Consider the following 20,722-nt stretch of genomic DNA (forward strand, 5'->3'; position numbering starts at 1 on the left):
GAGTTTTTTTTAATCAAAACAGCCCTTTCATATGCATGAGCTACTGTATTAGAATTTGCATTTATGTTAAACTAATGGCTCTGGAGGGTGTTTTTACCCCCCCCCCCCTCGCTGCGCCACTGGATTTTGTTTCACCGAGTTTTAGAGTCATGTCTTCATTTGCATTAATTTATAAATTATTCCGAGATAACTCAAATAATTATCGGAATTGAAGAATCAGATCATTCTATAACTAGCGCACAAAATTGAACACGTATTTAAAAACAATAATGCTGACACAAGAGTGTAACAATTCAAAACGCCATTTCACCTCAGATAAATCGAAACAAAAGCGACACTTTAATGTTTTTGTTGAAAATTTCCAATGCCTCTCCTGAGAAAGAAGTCGTTTTTCAGCACTAAAAGTTGTAAAATTGTGTTGTGTTGCGCTGTAAATAAGCACCTTCGCAGATCTAATTAAAAACATCGTCTTGAAAAACAAAAAAGTTTCCATTTCGATTTACCTACATCGTGGGAATCAAGGAATTTTTTAATTCTCACACTGCTGGAGTGGGGGGAGGAGGTGGGGTATTGGGATGGAAGGGGTCGAGAACCGTTTGTTTTCAATTGTTTATTTTAGAAATCTCATTAATTTTCAAGGTGAATAACGGTGTCGAAGACCGGAGCATAGCGGCTGAAGAAAGGAGGAGTTATGTATACTGTGTTGATTACCCTTGCGGGGTCAATATCACCGACTCGGCATCCAATGCGCATGCGAGAAGAAACATAAGCACGTATTTGGCTACTTATCGCTAAACTTGGCAAGTTTTGATCCCATGAAATTAACGCTGCGTTTTGAGGAAATTTTATTGTCAGAATCCGAAGATTATTTTTTTGGAAGTATCATGAACGCATACGATAATTGCAGGAAACGAAACTGACAACTAATATTTTTGCGAGAATGGTCCATTGTTGAAAATAAAGTTCAATGCTTCGCCAAGAAATTAGTCAAATCTAGAAAAAATGGGTGCAATTATCTTATTGGTGAATTTTGTCTATTGATCAATCCATTTGTTCGGGTGTGATACTTATGCGCGTATCTTTGCGATTTATTCCCGGAATTTTAAACTTTTATCTTTTAAGTTTCAGATATTCAAAACGGAACCAGTATGCTGCCGTGGGCAGGTAGACGGCAGTATCTGCAGAAATGAGGTTTCGGGATATTTGAAGAAACGCGTTTTGGATTTAATACTAACGATCGGGTAACGTCGGAAATAGACGTTTTTTTTTTTTCGCGCCTTTTTTAAAGCGGAAACTAAATAAGCAATCTTCTGCAGTAAAGCTAACGTACATAGATGACAAAAATGAAAAAAAAAAAAAAAAAAAAATGCAGTTACTGCCCTTTATCTGCCCGCGGCAGGATGTATCATAATATGAAGTACCATCTTCGTAAAAAAAAATTGCACTTGAAAAATAATGATTTTTTACGCTTTGCGGGTGTGATCGTGCGTCAACATAAGAACTAGAGATACATTTGAACGAACATTCTTTTGAACGACGATATTTATTTTCTAGTTCTCTCTCTCTCTCTCTCTCTCATTTATTTCTTCTCTAATCTTTTGATATGACTTTCATTTTGTACATACTCGAATTCAGTTTTTGTTTTATTTTCACCTGTGACCACACCACACTTGGAAATACGATATTTCAATTTGGAATCAATGCACTATTTTCATGTAAGTTCATATTTTGTTCTTTACTTGTATTTCTATTCCTGTATAGTATTAAAAGTGTTTTAGAAGTTGGTTTCCGGGATTTTTTTTTTTTCGGTTTAGTTTATTTACTTGACTGATTTTTTGCGTTTTATTGTATTTTTTTAAAACAGCTGTGGCATCAGCATTCTTTAAAATTAGCCAAGATCACGTTAGAATAACTCTGCAAACTTTTACAATTAACTCACGTCTCTTACTGCACATGTAGTTTATGTTTTATTGCTGGTTTCATGCAATATGATTCAATTTTTAAAACATTGCTATTCATTAGTGCTTATTTTGTATGATATATAGCATAAATAAAAAAAATTTAAGATAAGCAAAAATTTATTCAAAATCATGGATTTTACAATCACGGGTTCCTGGCTGCAATCTTTGAATGGAAAATAAAAAATTCAAACGTTATTTTCTGATGGGATTTTCAGGAATTGTTGTCTTTGTTGTTATTTTATTTTGGAAAAGGCATTTCAATATATTTTGCTGTTTTAATTCAAGCATTATACAGTAAGCGCATTGGTAAAATCATTTGTGCGTATTTCAATTAAATACAGGGTGATAAGAAATAACTTGGACACAACGTGATACATTATAACTTTATTGCTAATGAAAATATTACGAACTTCGAAATAAATATAAATACATTATTTCGTCTAATATGTTTGCAAATTTTCAAAATGGCTACCTTTAGCCTTAATGCAGAGCTTTAAACGTTTCGCAAAATGTTAGGCTACGGGCTGCAACTCGCTTACTGATACTTTGTTCCATTCCTTCCTCAAGGATTTCTTTAGGGATGCCAAAATTTTATGAGGTTTAGCACATACTCTTGTCTCCACGATGGACTAAACAAAATAATCCATTGGGTTCAAATCTGGGGAATACGGTGGGACGGTGGCTATTCTTGAGCTCCAATGAAGTCCGCAAAAAGTGTCTTGTACCAATGTTGAAGGTAAGATAACATCTTCCAAAATGAGTTTGCTATATGTTTTTTGATCAATCTTTATCCCTTGATCAACAGAAACAAGTGGTGTTTTCCTAACACATATCACCCCAAACCATTACATTGTGGTCGTTGACGCAGTGTAACAATGCAAGAAGGTCTTGGAGACAAGGATGTGTGCTGAACCTCATAAAACTTTGAGATCCCTTAAGAAATCCTTATGCAAGGAATGGGATAAAATATCAGTAAATGAGTTGCAGCCAACAGCCGAAAATTTTGTCACATGTTTAAAGCTCTGTATTAAGGCTAAAGGTAGCCACTTTGAAAATTTGTAAATATATTAGATAAAATAATGTATTCACATATTAATTTTGAAGTTTGGACTTTAATTAGCATTAAAATTGTAATATATTATGTGTGCCCAAGTTATTTCTTGTCACCTTGTAAAAGTTGTGATTTCTTTTTTTTTTTTTTTTTTTTAAGTTATAGCTTTGTTTGAGAGACGCGATTAAGGTAAAACTGCATCAAACAAACGAAATAAATAAAGCTCGAGTCACGTTTACTTATTAAATCTTGCCCAACAACTTATTAATATCTTGCCCAATTTAAAGCCAAAAACTGAGATTCTGAACCAAGTGCCAGTATGGCAATAGTCGCAAGATTTTGAGAAGTCTCTACTCCATCATTGTAGCCAAAACAAAAATCATTGCCAAATTCCCAAAATGACTAGGGCAAGTATAGAAATGTTAAAATGGGGAAAAAAAAAGCTTAAATTAAAAATTTCTTGCAACTCCAGTAGCAATTCTAGAAGCCCCCCCCCCCCGGAATTTGTCCGATTGGTGGAATCTTGGCGGCTGTAGAAAATGAGTAGCTGAAGTAAAAATAGATATTTAACTGCTTAAATTGAAGGTGATTAAGTAAGTTATTGTGTATGTTGAAGTTAAATCAGTTTTCACAAAAATAAATAGTCATTTTGATGAATGAAATTATCATTAAAAAAAAATTATGAAGAATTTCTGGGATCTTTTCGGAAATGGTAATTTTTGACACAAATTAAAAACAAAGTCCAAATTTCTTGCTGTAGCATTTTTAAAATGCAAAAAAAAAAAGAAAAAAAATCTAAATCTTAATGTGACAATTCTTTGGAAAATTACTCCTGGGTCATTCCATACAAAATGAGCAAAATTCACAAAAAAGTGGTGGCCGCATGTTAACAGATTTTTATAAAATTTGGTATACAGGTTCCTTTTATGCCTATATAAAAACATCTAAAATATTTTTGCTTAAATTTTTTTATTTGGATAGTTACATGCGATTGAAAATTATTCAAATTGAACAGTATTCTCATAAATGCTAAATGTTGCATTTTTGAAGGCTTGTATCTTATTAACTATTTAATGAAAACGTAAAAGTTTTATGTTGTTGCAATCTATGGAGTACAATAATTAATCTGATGTCAGTAAAATTTTCAAAGTTATTATAGTTAACATTTAACCGAGTTTCAAAAACTGAAAACATTTCAATTTTCTCATAATTAAACATTTTATTTTTTGATCTCAATCTTTAAGGAATGCATTAGCTTTGATGAAATTAATACCGAATAATGTGCTAAGTATCATAAAAGAAATACCTTACTTTTGAAGTTGCATTTTAACTCCTTTGTCTTCAAAATCAGTTTTAAACTCAGTGACATTTTGTAAAATGATGATTTTCCCCTTTACATAGACACAAAAATTCAAATGAGAAAAAATTCAGGCAACTTTAAAATTTTACAAGAATATAGAGCTGTGTTTCTACTATTTTCTTGAAGAAACTCGAAATTGATTTTTATTTTCCAAACGTAAAATAAAATTCAGAAAAATAGCACTTTCTTTGTGTTTTATGATTCAATCCATACAGGTTCGACGGATGGGTGCGCTTGACCATTTTGAATTTTTTTGAAATTCATATCCCTAAAAGCTGGATATGAAAGATGTTTAAAACCACTTTTATTTTTTCTCTCAACTGGACCTTTGATTTTTTAAAAGTCATCAAAAGTGATTTTCGTAGTCAGAAATGGGACTTTTAGATCTTTGTATTTTGGCCAAATTCTATCTGAATTACATTTATGACAGTTAATTTAATGCTTTGATGTTAAAGTGCATAAATTGATAGTATTACATGCTGAGTTATGTAGCTGTAAGTTAATGATTAAAATAACGGCAACAGGTTAAAGTTCAGGGTCAAATGTAAAAATTTTACTCATTTCAAAGGAGGATAACTCGCGTAGGGGACGGAAACACAAAATGAAATACGGCAAAAACTAATCACTGGAACCATGCTAAAAAGAATATAACTGTTGCTGTGTGTTTGTGCACCCTTTATTGATTATAGCCCCCCAAAAATCGGAAAAATGACAAAATTGACATTTTTAGACCCCTGTAAACCAAAAGGGGGTGGAATTAAAAATAAAATTTCTTGGTCAACTGAATATTCCATTCAAGTACTATACATGTTATACATATTGTTTTTTGTATTTGGTTTGTAAAAAAGATACAGGTCTTTGAAATTGAGCAATTTTGCTAGTCAATTCACACACTAAAACAGAAATAAAAAGTGTGAAAACTTCATTGCACCTTCTTAAATTACGTATATTGTGCCCTCTATAATACATTGTACTGAAAAAACTTATTGTAATTTTCAAAATAATTATTTTAATTTCATAACTTAGAAATATTTGAATATGAATGAGTAGTATGGAACCTGTATGGATTGACCCGTATGTGAAATTACGAGAATTCAAGAAACTAGATAAACGACTCAATGATGCAAAAGCAAGTATATCTAACATTTATTTCGATTTTTAAAAAATGTACATTTTAGCATGTTCTTCATAAACATGCTTTTGAGAAAATGAAACACGAAAGAAATGATTAGTTTGCTAAACTTACAAAATAAAAAGAAGTAACTAATGAAATTTTACCTTAGTTCAAGTTACTCTAGTAACAAAAATACGCTGATACCAGTGATTAAAATTTAGTAGCGTCTAAAACACACTTCAATATATTATGTAAAAAAAATTGAGTAAATTTAGAGCATTCCCTCATCTTCAAAAAAACATCAGAAATAGAGGAAAAAATGAAATTTTCGGAAATTTTCGATTTTTTAAAGTACGATTTTGTCATCAAGAAATTCATAAACAGTTACTAAATTAGAGCTCATAGTTAGTTATAGATAGTTTTTCAATCTGAATCATTTTTACTGTTATTTTTTCATTAAAAGAGCTAGAAGAGTGATCTGGAATCTGAAGTAAGTTGACAAAATTGAACGGATTTCGGATCTTTTTTTGAATCTGAGATATTTGTTACTATCTCAGATTCAAAAAAAGATCCGAATCAATTTTACTTTGCTCTCTTCCAATAGAGATTTGTTTATAGAATGCGGAAATATTTATTTTTTAAGTGTACGTTTATAACTTATGGAGTTATTGTGTCACAAACTGGCAGCAATGAACTCTGAAAATTTAGGCTTAGCGTAAGCATCAACTTCTAATTTCAATAACAAAGCAACAAACAGATTTAAACTTCCATACTTTGCATTCCCTCATAGATATGCATGGTTGACCTAAATAAAAATTTTCATTGAAATCTGTGACATGTCAGCCACAGCTGATTAGCTCATTTCGCATGGAATGACCCTCCTTTTATTTTTGGTGAATATTCTTCATTTCTATTCATTTTTTTCCCCAATACCCCCCACTAATTTATACTAGTGTTATTTTTTAAGCCTTAACAATACTACCCGACATAATATATCTTACTTTTTTGATTCGTACGTAAGAAACCAACGTAGGAAATGTTTCAAAATGAAAACAGTTGGTCTATATGTTGGTTGGTGGTTACTGTTACTATCTGGAACTGATTGCGGCGACGATGACCTTTCTGGTCATTTACAGTTAATTTTTACCACGAACGAGGTCGTGGCGCTTATGGCTAATCACCATTAAGACAGCTGTAAATAAATGTTGCTAGATTTAACTTATTTTCTTAGTGAAACATCGAACTTTATTTATCAGAGTATAAAATGCAAAAAGCATTGTTTAAAATTTAAAAAAAAAAAATCTGAACCAAGCCAACTTGCTATTACAAAGATAACCAGCATTAAAAAACGCCTCTCAGATACGTGTGATTTTTAACTGTTCACAATAGGTAAAGTTATAATAGCTCCGTAGGAGCGTAACATTCACAAAAATCAAAATGTGAAAAATAAAATTTGGCAAATGGCAAAAAAAAAAAATGTTTTTATAGGTTTTTTTCTTGAATTTCATAATTTTGTTTAAATAAATGAATAATAATCAGTTTCAGTAATAAACAGTAACTTACTCCCTTAGTTCAGGGCTAAATCAGAACTAAAAACTACATTCGGCGTTACAGGGAACGCCTTTTTCAATGCAAAAAATAATGAGCTTATGGAATCCGCTGTTTTTATCTTTTAAGCTGCATGCTTATCTGCTCTCTGCTTTTGTCGGATGTCTTTTCATCCATAAGCTCATTATTTTTTGCATCGAAAAAGGCGTTCCGTATAACGCCGAAACACGTGTCTGTTGTAATTGGCAAATTTGTGCTTTTTCTAACGTTGTTTGTCTTACTTTACATACAAAGTACCAACAGCCCAGTTATGACATCCAGAGACTGCAGTTTCGTCATTGTTATGGAGTCATCAGCCTGTGAATAGTCAGTAACTGAGCAGGTGGCGGATGTCCTCTCATTGAAGCTGGAGACTGCATGCAGTTTCTGGATGTCATGAATGGGCTGTCGATACTTTGCAATCGATTTTTGCATTACAAATTATTTTCATTTTAATAATTTGCGAAGTAATAATACAGTAGGGAGGGTTTTTGACTTTCGCGTAGAACGTTTTGTTGTACCATTCAAAACCTTTTTGACAAGACAAGAATGAGTGAACAACAGTAAACTAGAACTCTTGACGTTTATCATAAATATCGGCAAGGCAAATAGAACCAATTTTAATGTTAAGATCAAGGAAGTTAAATTTTAGATTACTAGAAATAGTTTTTTTACGATTTAAAAAAAAAATGGATAAATAGAATTGCTTGTGAAAAGAAAAAGTACCAAGTATACCATCAAATCATCTTCAAAATACTGGTACAGAGGCGGAATCATTAAGACGAAACTTTCTTTCATAATACAACAAGAAATGATTAGCGAGAATGAAACTATAATTGGATCCCATTGCAATCCTATTAACTTGTTAAAAACGTGATTTACCATGTTTTAAAAATATATTAAAATACAAAATTAAAAAGATCTCCAAAAAAAAAAAAAAAACGCATCCAAATTGAGAGAAGTCAGATTACGAAGCTCAGAAACAGTAGAAAGTTCTTCAAAATTAATATTATAGGATATATTTGGATTACATTATAGGTTAGGAGCTTTAGCTAACACGTTCGCCGCGCCGTTCCTTAGGAACGGCGAGAGATTTTTTCCGCCTCTGATCGAAGGACCGGTGGCACACTCAGCTTTCTTGTTTTCGCCGGCTTGGCTATCGGCGATCAGCCCGGGAGATCTAGCCTTATGCGAAGGGAAAAGGCACGGAAAATCGGTGTGGCGTTTAACTTGTAAAACGGAAATTCGGATTTTCGAGACTCTACAGCCATTTAATATTTTGATTTCACTTTGTAAGAGATTTTTTCTTGTCAGGGCCGATCCTAAGGGGACGGCCACTCGCGTGCAAAAACATAACGTGCCGCCTTTCTGGAGAATTGTTCATATTTTGACTAATACTTGATTATACGTTGATTTTATAAACTCACTAGCAGTATCCGCACGGCGTTGCTCGTACTAAGAATTTAAAGGAAATCCGTTGAATAAAAATATCCATGCCCCCCCCCCCCCTTCTGATATGAAATGATCATTTTTTTTCAACTAAAATGCGAACGCACCTTTTCAAAAAAACCTATTAGTATCTTTGGTATTTAAAACTATTTTTACAAAACACATAAAAAGATATCCGACCACAGATAGGCAACCAGCTGGTTACCCTATCTATGCAAGCAGGCCCAAATAAGGGGGGGGGGAGGTTGTACACTCAATGCCCATTTTGTCGGAAAATAACAAAAAAAAAAGGCCTGTCCACTTTTATGTGTGTTTTTAATTTTTCAAATTCGGGGGGGGGGGGGGGGCATTGATCACCCGTTGAAGTTCCGTAAATACAGGCTTATCTATCTCTTACTGACCATCTACCTGTGTCAACCTCTATTTATCTATCGATCTCTCTGTACGATCTATGTATACGATCTACCTCTGATGGTAACTAACAATCTTTTTCTATGTATATATAAAACAAAGATCATGCAAAAAAACTGCTTGCTTTATTTTTTAATTAACCACTAGCACAAAAAAAAAAAAAAAAAAAACTCTCTATACCCCGCTGTGTGCAAAAGATTAAAAAAAAAAAACCTCACTGATTTTATTGAATCAAATGCACATAAACATGAATCTTAAATAACAACAGTAAAACATCGGGGGGGGGGGGATAAATGAATAAAATTCCTAAACAGAAGTTAAAAAAAAAGGAAAAGCAAACGGTGCAGTTGGATCACGTGGCCATGACGTCATTTACATGACGTAATGACCATCCTAAATTAAAGTTTGACAAAACTTCGGTATGCTTGGAAGTCGTGACGTACTCCGCATTAAAAAAAAAAATGTAAAAAAATAACTATTGCGTATTTTTGAAAACTTTTGTTTTTCGGAAGAAGGAGAAATGGCTTTACTATTTCATATTTAAATTTCAGAAAAAAAAAAAGCCTTTATACTTTTTCGTGATGAGTTTAGAAAAAATTAAACTCAGGGAAAAATGCGAAAAATAGTTTTTTTTTTTTCAAAATTCATAAAAAATACAGAAATTACTCAGAAAGCAAAAACCTTTTTTTTCATCATACTTAAAATTAATGTTTTTACATTTTAGTGCAAAAAAATATTTTTCTGGCGCAATTGGTTCGGGTTCTGAGGGGTAAAAAGTACTAAAAACTGCTAAAAAAATCACATAAAACATTGAATTACTTTTTTTCTAATTAAAACTTTGATGCAAATTATAGCCTATAGCCTTCCTCAATAAATGGACTATTCAACACAAAAAGAATTTTTCATTTCAAACCAGTAGTTCCTGAGATTAGCGCGTTCAAACAAACAAACAAATTCTTCATCCTTATATTAGTATAGATTGTATGAAAGTAAAAAGTAAAACATTAGCAAAACTCCAAATAAAATCTGAAGGGCAAAACTCAGTAGATTATGTAAAAAGTAAAACATTAGCAAAACTCCAAATAAAATCTGAAGGGCAAAACTCAGTAGATTATGTAAAAAGTAAAACATTAGCAAAACTCCAAATAAAATCTGAAGGGCAAAACTCAGTAGATTATGAGAGTGTCAAAACAAGTTTATTGACACTCCGAGTAGATTATGAGAGTTTGTCAATAACCTCAACAAAATAATAAACAAACAAATTGCTTTTAAATGAAAAATTTACATTTTATAATAAGAAATGCAAAACAACAGTATTTACTAAAAAAATATAAACTAATAAAAAAAAAGTACTAAAGCACAAATATCATGAAACGAAAAGTATGTAAATCAGTCCTTCTACAAAGACTATCAAAGAGTTACCTATAAAATAACTTTTCTGGTTTTCCAAAAAGAAAATTATAGTCAATTTTGGTGAAATCAATTTTTTCAGAGACTTCGGATTCAATTCAGATGATGGCTTTATTCTGTCGTATTATTTCTTAAGCAGTTTTTATGAATTTTTAATTTACTGAATGATTACCTTTTACCTTTATGTTACCTTTAACCTGAAGCTACATAAAAGGTAAGATTAACTAGCTAGAGCAGGGCTGTCCAACTGCAAAGAGCCCACGGGCCAGAATTCCGGTCAATGATCACCTGGCGAACCGCAGTTTGAAAAAGTTGAACGATAACCTCTTATCTCTTATACAATAACAATTAATAGTTGAATTATTAATTACAAAACAATGAAACAGAAGGATTATAAAACAATTTGCTTACATTTTAATGGGAAAACTGAGTCCAATTAGCCTTCTTTACAAGGGCAGGAATATCAACATCGATGTACTTTAGCATCGATGCGGGCCGCACAATATGTATTGGCTGACCGCATACGGCCCGCGGGCCGCCAGTTGGACAGCCCTGAGCTAGAGCAAACTTTTGAAAACTGGGAAGAAAGTCACTTTTGGCTAAAATTTCGTATAAAAACCGTAGGGCACCGCCAGTGCCGCTGATGAGAGAGAGAAAAAAAAAACTCTTTTCTATTGCGGTATCGCCCCCGCTTTGCCACAAATTTTGCCATTCAAATGCAGGAACCAAAACAGAGCTAGAACCTGCCTAGTATTTGCACCAAAAAAAAAAAAAACATCTTTCGATTCCTCCCACGAAGCTAATTGAAATTTTGGATGATTGCTTTTCGAAAACTTCTCATACTAAAAAAATAAATAATAATGATGTGTTTTGTTTAAACAAATGGTGATTATTTTTCTTCCGAAGATTTCCAGTGTAGGAGAGCGACAAATTTGATTAAGTGTTAAAACAGTAGCGCAACAGTAACCTTGAACTGAAATGGCTCAAATGTAGTTGGACAGAATGTCCTGCCTAATGACGAAGGTGACCATTTTCTTCTTCTTAATGCGGAACATTTACATTTTTTAACATCTGCACTGAGTATTTTAATAATGAGGCGTTTTTTATGGCCGACGAAACAAAAATAAATACTTGGAAAAGGAGAATTGTTGTAGTTTTTCTTAATGTAGTTTGAATGACTATTGTTTGCATCAAGTTGGTGCTGATTTTGAATAAGAATGAAATTCACAATTTACTTTTAAAATCATATCAGCAATGCTTTCAGAACTGCGAATTACAACAGTGCTTTTTCTCTAGCCCACATGTTAGCCCCAAGCAAAAATATATGAATGCTTTAGGTTCAGAAAAAAATAAATTATGTTAAATAATTATGCCGGACTTAATTTATTGGTTTGAAAATACTTAAACAACCCAGAGACTTTTAGTTGAAGCATACAGTGTCCCGGTCTGTCTCTTCAAACAGCGAGATATTTCAGCATGTGAGGGGACCACGGGACAAGGTATCTGAAAATAGGGCTGGATGTTCAAAACGGGACACATGGTCACCTTACTAAAGACTCAACCAGAAAAGTAGCTTTTTTTGCTGGTATTTTTCAAACATTACTGTTGTAACGATTTTAAATAAACGTGTGCGACGCGAATAGAACGGCACATAAAATCAGTGTAGCGCTTTTAATTTGCTAAGCGGAAATTCGGATTTTTGAGACTCTACTGTTGTCCATTATTTTGATTTTTCTTCCTTTTTTTTTTGTCTTTAATAACTCCGCCAATTTGCTTGATGAGGTTCTTCTTTCTAACAGACACAGAACTGTGCAGAACTGTGCTGCGAACAGAACGGCACATAAAACTGGTGTGCCGATATTAACTTGTTTAGCGGTAATACGGATTTTCGAGACTTTACTGTTGTTTAATATTCTAATTTCACTGTTTAAAAGATTTTTTCTTGTCTTCCATAGCTCCTCCAATTTGCTTGATGTGGTTCTTCTTTTGACAAAATCCTGACGTCTGGCTTAACTGTGGCCCGAACAAAACGGCTCGTAAAATCAGAGTGGCGTCTGACTTGTTAAGCGGAAACTCCAATTTTTAAGACTCGACTGTTGTTAACGTGCATAAAATTTGCATTGAAACATTTTTTCCATTTTTAGCAGTGAATTTATCTTCAAAAAAAAGTGGAAAACTTTAACTATTTTTCATGCTGTAAAATGAGAAGTAAAATATTTCTTAATAAAATATTTTCTGTTTGATTATTAAAAAGATTTTTGATCAACTGAATGAGTAAACAAAAGAATGAATGAATGAATAATAAAACAATAAACGAATACACGAGTAAATAATTTATATGCGAGAAAAAAATATATTAGAAAATATGTGAATCTCTGAAGATTTATTAAATCTGAATTATTGTTACCTTTGCTTGGAATTATTTTTCGTAGTACATGCATGGGATTATACTGCCATGGGCAGATAAACGGCTGTATCTGCAGAAATGAGTTTTCGAGTATTTGAAGAAATGTGTGCAGGATTGAATACTAACAATAGGAAAATGTTGGAATTAGACGCTTTTTCCTAGCCTTTTTTCAGAAGAAATCAAATGAGCAAGCTTGTACAATAAAGCTAACGTACAATAGATTAAAAAAAAATGAAAAATTTGCAGTTACTGCCCTTCACCTGCCCACTGCAGTATAGACAATCAAGAATTTTGTAAGGGCGATGGGAGGGGTCCGGACCCCTGGACCCTCCCTATATGTGCGCCGCTGGTAGGCGGACGTGTGTGTGTGTGTGTGTGTGTGTGTGTGTATGAAAGCGTGTGTAAGTGTGTATTGTCCGTTTTTCACGAGAAGGCACTTCGCCCCGCCTCCTCGAACGCAGAGATCCATTTTACGCGTTGGTGATCGGTAAGCAATCCACGCGCTTCTAAAGAAGACAATCAGACAGCTTTAACTCGGGCGTGCATTTTAACGTGCAAACATGTCTTAGCGCCCTTTACATCACTTACCTCTTGTCATTTTAGTTATTCTTACATTTTAAAAACTGCTGCTTTTACAACAAAATGCTATGATCCGAATATACCTTCTGCCGAGAACAGCGAGATAGAATCATCGGACACCACGTGACGAAGGAGGAGTCAAGTGAAACAAGTGTCGTGGAAAACGGACAATTAATATGGAGGCTACCGCCCAGCAGAAACGGATTTCGGTGGACGTTGCTCGCTGGAGGAGCGGCATCCTGAAGCCGATCGACGGCGATGCTGCAGAGGGAGGCGAGGGGAAAAATAATATCTAAGGACGGACGGATGGAAGCTTAAAATGGTCAAGTGAGAACAATACGCAATTCGTGATTGTTCAAAAACCTATCCATTGGTATGAAAATTTTAAAGAGTTCAACCCCCCCCCCCCCATTTTGGGAATTTATGGGCACATTTCGCAACAAAAGAGCAACAAAAAAGGATCTAATTTAAAGTAATATTCTTTCTTTTTTTTTCTTCCTTGCTGTACATGTACAGTGTAATTCGATTGATATACGATCCGTTCCCTCTGCGTAAAATTACAACAGTCGAAATCGCTTATAACGAGCCCTGATTTAACGAGAACCTCGATTTAGCGAGGAAATCAGATACTTGGTTGGTATAATGTTAAATCTATGGGGAGCGTAACTTGCTTTTAACGAGTAAACCCCACGTAAAGCGAGCAATATTTCTATGATTCATAAATTTCTGTTGACTTCTAGCTAAGTTTATCCATTTTCGGGAAAATTTTCTTTAACATTTCGAAGTCAATTAAAAGTTAGTGATAAATCTTAAATCCTGAGAAACAAGAAATGAAAGCTCGTTTTTTACTTCCTTTTACAAAAAAGGAAGTATTGTATTCGCGAAAAAATTTTCACTCAAAAATCGCCCTTAATTTCCATTTTGCTCACCCCCCCAAATGAATGTTGAGTTTTTTTTTCGATTCGACCACATGCGGAAAAGTGCCTAAGAATGTATAGACACACGAAATATCCATTTTGACCATCACCGAGGTAATTACAACGACTTTTCTCGTGACGTCTGTATGTATGTGCGTATGTGTGTATGTGCGTATGTATCTCGCATAACTCAAAAATGGTATGTCCTAGAAAGTTGAAATTTGGTACATAGACTCGTAGTGGGGTCTAGTTGTGCACCTCCCCTTTTGGTTGCTTTCGGATGTTCCTAAGGGGGTCTTTTGCACCTTTTTGGGGGGAAATCATTGTTAATATCAATGCAAACTTAAGTGGTGTTACAATTTGGCGGATACTTGGCGATATATCGCCAGTCTTTTGGTCGCCAAGTTTTGTCGCCAACTTGGCGGAAAATTTGGCGATTTTTTTTTTATCTGGTTTTAATTTGGCCATCGTTTTTAATATTTAGAGATTAAACTATTGAATCACATTAAAATTGCCAATAATGGGAAAATGACATTAAAATGGAGTAAAAGGAAGTCATGTGAGGCACACATCAGCTCGTTTAGTTTGTGGAGCAGAGAAGCATTTTAAAATTACACTCCTGTTTGTGAAAATTGCAACACCACGAAGGACTTACGCGAGTGAGCTGAAAATTGCAGGAAATATAAAGTAGGGCATGATATGCAAATGATTAGAATTGCAGATCGGTAGCGCATGCGTATACTGAGCAGCTCTCTCTGAACGGCGGACCAAACCGAATATAAATAGACGGCTGTAGTGAGGCGTGTATGATTCTCAGTGGTTATATGCTAGAGTAAACGTTAACTAAATTTTTAACTATGCCTCTTCGACGAAAGAAAGCGAAATTTGAGCAAATTTCGGAGTTTGAACGGGGCAGAATCGTCGGCCTTCGTGAAGCTGGATTGTCTTATCGTGCTGTAGCCGCTCATGTGCAGCGTAACAGCAACACAATCATGCGTGTTTGGAAGCAGTGGGCGGATGAGGGTCGGACAGCTCGGAAATCCGGGAGTGGGCTCCGAAATGTGACGTCAGCTCGCGATGACAGACACCTGGTGCGTATGGCGCTGACGAACCGCACAGCTTCTTCTAGATAATTGGCAGCACAGTGGTCAACAGCTACAGGTGTTTCATTGTGTGCTTCATCAATTCGGAAACGTCTGCTGCGCGCAAGGATTCCTTTATGCAAGATTCTTCTCACGCAAAACCATCGCCGCCTGCGGCTACAATGCGCCAATGTGCATAGGAGTTGGCTTGCTGATTGGCAGCAGGTCGTCTTTTCTGAAGAATCCCGCTTGAATTTGTAGCACCATGATAGCCGAATTCGTGTCAGGCGCTATGCCGGTGAACGGCACATTCCGGAGTGCATTATCGAACGCCACAGTGAACGAACACCCGGAGTTATGGTCTGTGGTACCATAGCATATCATGGATGATCGCAATTGCTACGAATTGTGGGCAATTTGAACAGTACCCGATACATAAACGAAGTTTTACAACCCCAAACTATTCCTTTCCGGCAAGGATTGCCAGGGGCTGTATTCCAGCAGGATAATGCCCGTCCACATGTCGCCAAGACTGTCAAATCCTACCTTGTTTCGCAGCAGGTACAGCTTCTTCCATGGCCTGCATATTCCCCGGATATGTCACCGATTGAACATTTGTGGGGCTTCGTTGTGTGGCGTCTCGTTCGTGATCCTCGTCCTGTTGCTTCGACAGACGAACTTTGGATGCGCATACAAACAATATGGAATACTCTTCCGCAGGCAGATATTCAAACTTTGTTTCACTCCACGCCGATTCATGTAGTAGCTCTTATTGCGGCACGTGGTGGCCACACAAAATACTAATTTCTATCTCCTTTTATTGATTGTTTGGTTTGAAAATGTAGTCATTTATTTGTACCATTACCACTCAACTGTGTATTAAATTTCATTCAACTATGATGCTTCCTTCATGGTGTTGCAATTTTCACAAACAGGAGTTAATATGTGTGTGCGTATGTGTACTCCCAAAAACAATGACAGAAGAAACAGGCATTCAGACAGTTGAAATCAAATTATCCAACTTCTTTGGTACTGCATAGAGATTAAAAAGAAGAAAAGCGACTATGACGAATTTTTATCATTTTTTCGCGAACTTGTTTTTTACGTGCAATCGGTTATAACGAGCATGCATCATGGTCCCTTTGCGCTCGTTATAAGAGAGTTTGACTGTAATAGAAAGGGAGGGACAGTTTTCTATATTTATGCATGAAGCTAACAATTTCATTATGAAAGTTTGGCGTTGTTGTTCCTTACTGTAAAAAAAAAAAATATCTGAAGCACCCCTGCAAAAAAAAAAAAAAAAAAAAAAAAAAAAAAAAAAAAAAAAAAAAAAAAGGTGACTAGAACGCCTAATATCTGACAAAAACAGGAAAGTTTTACATTAAAATTTAGTGACTTTCCCGAAATTATCCCGGAGTCTTTCTGACGAATTCAGAAACCTCCCGAGTAAAAACCGGTCATGTTCCTGGAATAAATCAAGAACCTCTCAAGCAAACTTGTATATCTTTCGGGGTACAAGCCTCGTGTATAGTGTTAAATGGAACCCTAAAGCACTTGTATGCAGTTCCCTGCAAATTTGTGCTTATTATCATTTAAATATAAATGGTTATCAACTAATGTCGGCTACTAATACAGTGACCAGTAATGGCAGGGGTTCAGTCTTTCCAAATTTTAGCCATAAAGGAGAAACTCCAACTATATAATTTAAAATCAATTAATCTAGATTAAAAAAATACGAAAGACAATAACTTCTCAAAGAAACCCTTTCGCCAAGTAAATAACCTCAAGTTGTGATCCATCACGCTGTATTGCTTGTCCCGCCCATCCAGCATTGGCGACGATGGCGAAATTTTGGCAACCTTCGTCTATGTTGTACATAAAATCTGTGATAGTAGTACCAACTTTTTCACATTCTTTGACTCATTTCGAGCCGAGAAACATCACTCATCTTCGAGATCGGAAAGAAGATTCCGCAATTCCTTTGAAAAGGTTAGAACTTTTGTTTTTAACATCTTATTTCTGATAGAAATTTTGCTAGACATAGAAAATAATTAATGAAAATAATCTGTAAATATAAAATGTATTTTTTAAGAAAAATTCGCAAACAATTTCGCAAACTTTTCCAATCGAAGGTTTGTCCGGACTTAATTTAATTAAAACGTATTTTAGAATGGTCTCTTTTTAATGATATGAGTTTGAGCGCTCATAAAAAAAATTAATGTGATTTTAAATGTTTAAAGGTGATTTAAATTAATTTTAATCAAAGCGTAATTGGTTACAGTAAACTCCCCATTATCCGCGAGTCATTTAAACTCAGAGACATGTATTTTCGTAGCAAAAAGGAAACACCAATGACTTTTTTTTTTTGTCGAAAAATTGTAAATTTTAACTCGGTTATTTTTGTTTTATTTATTTATTTGCTTATTTATTTATTTATTTATTGCGCTTTCTTTATCGTACATGCACTTGTTCTTTATTTATGTTGAGTTCTGTTGGGTAAAAATGCAAAACATTTTACTTAACTGCATATATTTTCACTGTTTGTAGAAAGTGTTACGCGTCAACAATTTTTCTCTTATTAGTCCCTCATTTTAGCCTTTTTGCGGTTTATCCGCGATTTTTATTATCCGTAGCAGTTGTGCCACTCAATTCCGCGGGTACTCGGGAAGTTTACTGTACGTAAATTACGCTGCGACAATTTTGCTTGTGAGTAGTACCGTTAAATGAAATTTTGATTACTTAAAAAACACTGATATTCTTAGTTTAATATAACCTAACTGCAATTTTTACATTATTTAGCGGAAATTCAGTTTGACTTTTTTTTTTTAAATAAATAAATAAACGTCAGAGAAGAAATTTTTCGCAAACTTTACTTATCGGAAGTTTCTTGCAATATAGTTTGAATGAAACTTATTTTAGAGTTTTCTCTTTTTAATGAAAGAAGTTTGAGTTCTAAAACAGTATTTGCGACTTCAAATTAAAAAAAAAAAAAATGCTTTCATAATTTGTTTTAAAATTAAAATTTTAAAGTGCTTGTATAAATTACGGAACAACAGTTTAGCTTGTGTGTAATAGTTAGGTTTAATAAAGTGTAAAATATTTTTAGAAAACACTGATATTTTTAGTTTTAATACACCTAGACTAATTTTTACACTACTGAAAATTTTTAAAGTCAAACTCCGATAAGTAAAATTTGCTAAATTTTGTATTGATATAACTGTTTTAAAACATTATTTCTTAACCGAATGAAATTTATGTAGTTAGTAAAATTTTTTAAATTCTAAGGTTAATCAAAAATTTAACTTGGTACTTAAAATCATGCAGTGTTACAAGTTTTAGTCCGTGAAAATTTATGTTAATGATGGTTAAGTGAATGAAAATTTATGTACCGGGGGGGTAGAATTCCAATTATCCGAATCAATTAGAACTGGACCTTATTTGGATGTTTGGATTTTTTTGAAAAATGTGTGCAATTTAATCAATTAATGTATTTATGTTGAAAATTAGATTAAAAAAAATTATTTTTAAAGAAAAAGGACTTTTACTTAATCAACTAGTAGGGTAACATTTTTCATGCTAAGCGTACTTACAAGCAGGGCTGTCGAGTCGAGATCCAACTGACGTTGTGGTAAAGGAGTCGGAGTCGGGAGTCAATGGTTTAAAATTTCAAGAGTCTGAGTCAGAGTCGATCATTTTCCGTCAAAGTCCGTAACTCTGCCAGTGCTTATGGAGTCAGAGTCTAAGTGGGCTTCGGACTTATTTTGGGGTAAGAGTCGGGAGTCGAGGGCTCTAAAATTGTCAAAGTCGGAGTCGAAGGTTCAAAATTTTTTGGAGTCGGAATGGAAGGCTCTAAAATTGACGGAGTCGGAGTCGAAGGCTATAAAATTGTCGGAGTTGGAGCCGGAGTCGGAATTGAAGGCTATAATTTTTTTCGGAGTCGGAGTTGCGAAAGCTCTAAAATTTTCGGAGTCGGAGTCGAAGGCTCAAAAATTGTTGGAGTCGGAATCGAAGGCTCTTAAATTGTCGGAGTCGGAATCGTAGTCACAATTGAAGGCTCTAAATTTGTCGGAGTCGGAGTCTCTAAAATTGTCGGAGCCGGAGTTGGAATCGAATGCTCTACAATTGTCGGAGTAGGAATCGAAGGCTCTAAAATTGTCGGAGTCGGAGCAGTCGGCATTGAAGGCTCTTAATTGTCGGAGTCACAGTTGAAGGTTCTAAAATTGTCGGAGTCGGAATTGAAGGCTATAAATTTTTTCGGAGTCAACGTCGAAAGCTCTAAAATTATCCGAGTCGGAGTCGAAGGCTCTAAAATTGTCTGAGACGGAGCCGGAGTCGGAATTGAAGGCTATAAATTTTTTCGGAGTCGGAATTGAAGGCTATAAATTTTTTCGGAGTCAACGTCGAAAGCTCTAAAATTATCCGAGTCGGAGTCGAAGGCTCTAAAATTGTCTGAGACGGAGCCGGAGTCGGAATTGAAGGCTATAAATTTTTTCGGAGTCGGAGTCGAAAGCTCTATAATTTTCGGAGTCGGAGTTGAAGGTTCCAAAATTGTCGGAGTCAGAGTCGAAGGTTCTAAAATTGTCGGAGTCGGAGCCGGAATTGAAGGCTCTAAAATTGTCCGAGACGGAGCCGGAGTCGGAATCAAAGGCTCTTAAATTGACGGAGTCGAAAGCTCTAAAATTGTCGGAGTTAGAAACGAAGGCTCTAAAATTGTCGGAATCGAAGGCTCATAACTGTCGGAGTCGGAATCGAATGTTCTCAAATTGTCGGAGCTGAACCTCTAAAATTTTCGGAGATGTAGCCGGAGTCGGAATCGAAGGCTCTAAAATTGTCGGAGTCGGAGTCGAAAGCTCTAAAATTGTAGGAGTCGGAGTTAAGATCGAAGGCTCTAGAATTGTAGGAGTCGGAATCGAAGGCTTTAAAATTGTCGGAGTCGGAATCGAAGGCTCTAAAATTGTCGGAGTCGGAATTGAAGGCTCTAAAATTGTCGGTGTCGGAGTAGGAATTGAAGGCAATAAAATTGTCTGAGTCGGAGACGGGGGTTCTAAAAATTGTCATAGTCGGAGTCGAAGGTTCTAAAATTGTCGGAGTCGGAGCCGAAATTGAAGGCTCTAAAATTGTCGGAATCGAAGGCTCTAAAATTGTCGGAGTCTATGGTTCTTAAATTGTCAGAGTCGGAATTGAAGGCTATAAATTTTTTCGGAGTCAGAGTCGAAAGCTCTAAAATTTTCGGAGTCGAAGTTGAAGGTTCTAAAATTGTCGGAGTGGGAGCCGGAATTGAAGGCTCTAAAATTGTCGGAGTCGAAGGCTCTAAAATTGTCATAGTCGGAGTCGGAGTCGAAGGCTTTAAAATTGTCCGAGACGGAGCCGGAGTCGGAAGCAAAGGCTCTTAAA

General features: G+C 35.0%; 1 long non-coding RNA gene across 1 annotated transcript in view; it reads left to right on the forward strand.

Moving 5' to 3' along the window:
* Positions 1 to 12,437, forward strand: part of LOC129231781 (uncharacterized) — a 49,335-nt gene extending 36,898 nt beyond the window's left edge. The window contains exon 3 of the long non-coding RNA XR_008581295.1: positions 12,299 to 12,437. This is a non-coding gene — a long non-coding RNA (uncharacterized LOC129231781). The remainder of the gene's footprint in view (positions 1 to 12,298) is intronic.
* Positions 12,438 to 20,722: the final 8,285 nt, after the last annotated feature.

The sequence above is a fragment of the Uloborus diversus genome, chromosome 10 (genome assembly GCF_026930045.1).
Source record: "Uloborus diversus isolate 005 chromosome 10, Udiv.v.3.1, whole genome shotgun sequence".
NCBI classification, from domain to species: domain Eukaryota; kingdom Metazoa; phylum Arthropoda; class Arachnida; order Araneae; family Uloboridae; genus Uloborus; species Uloborus diversus.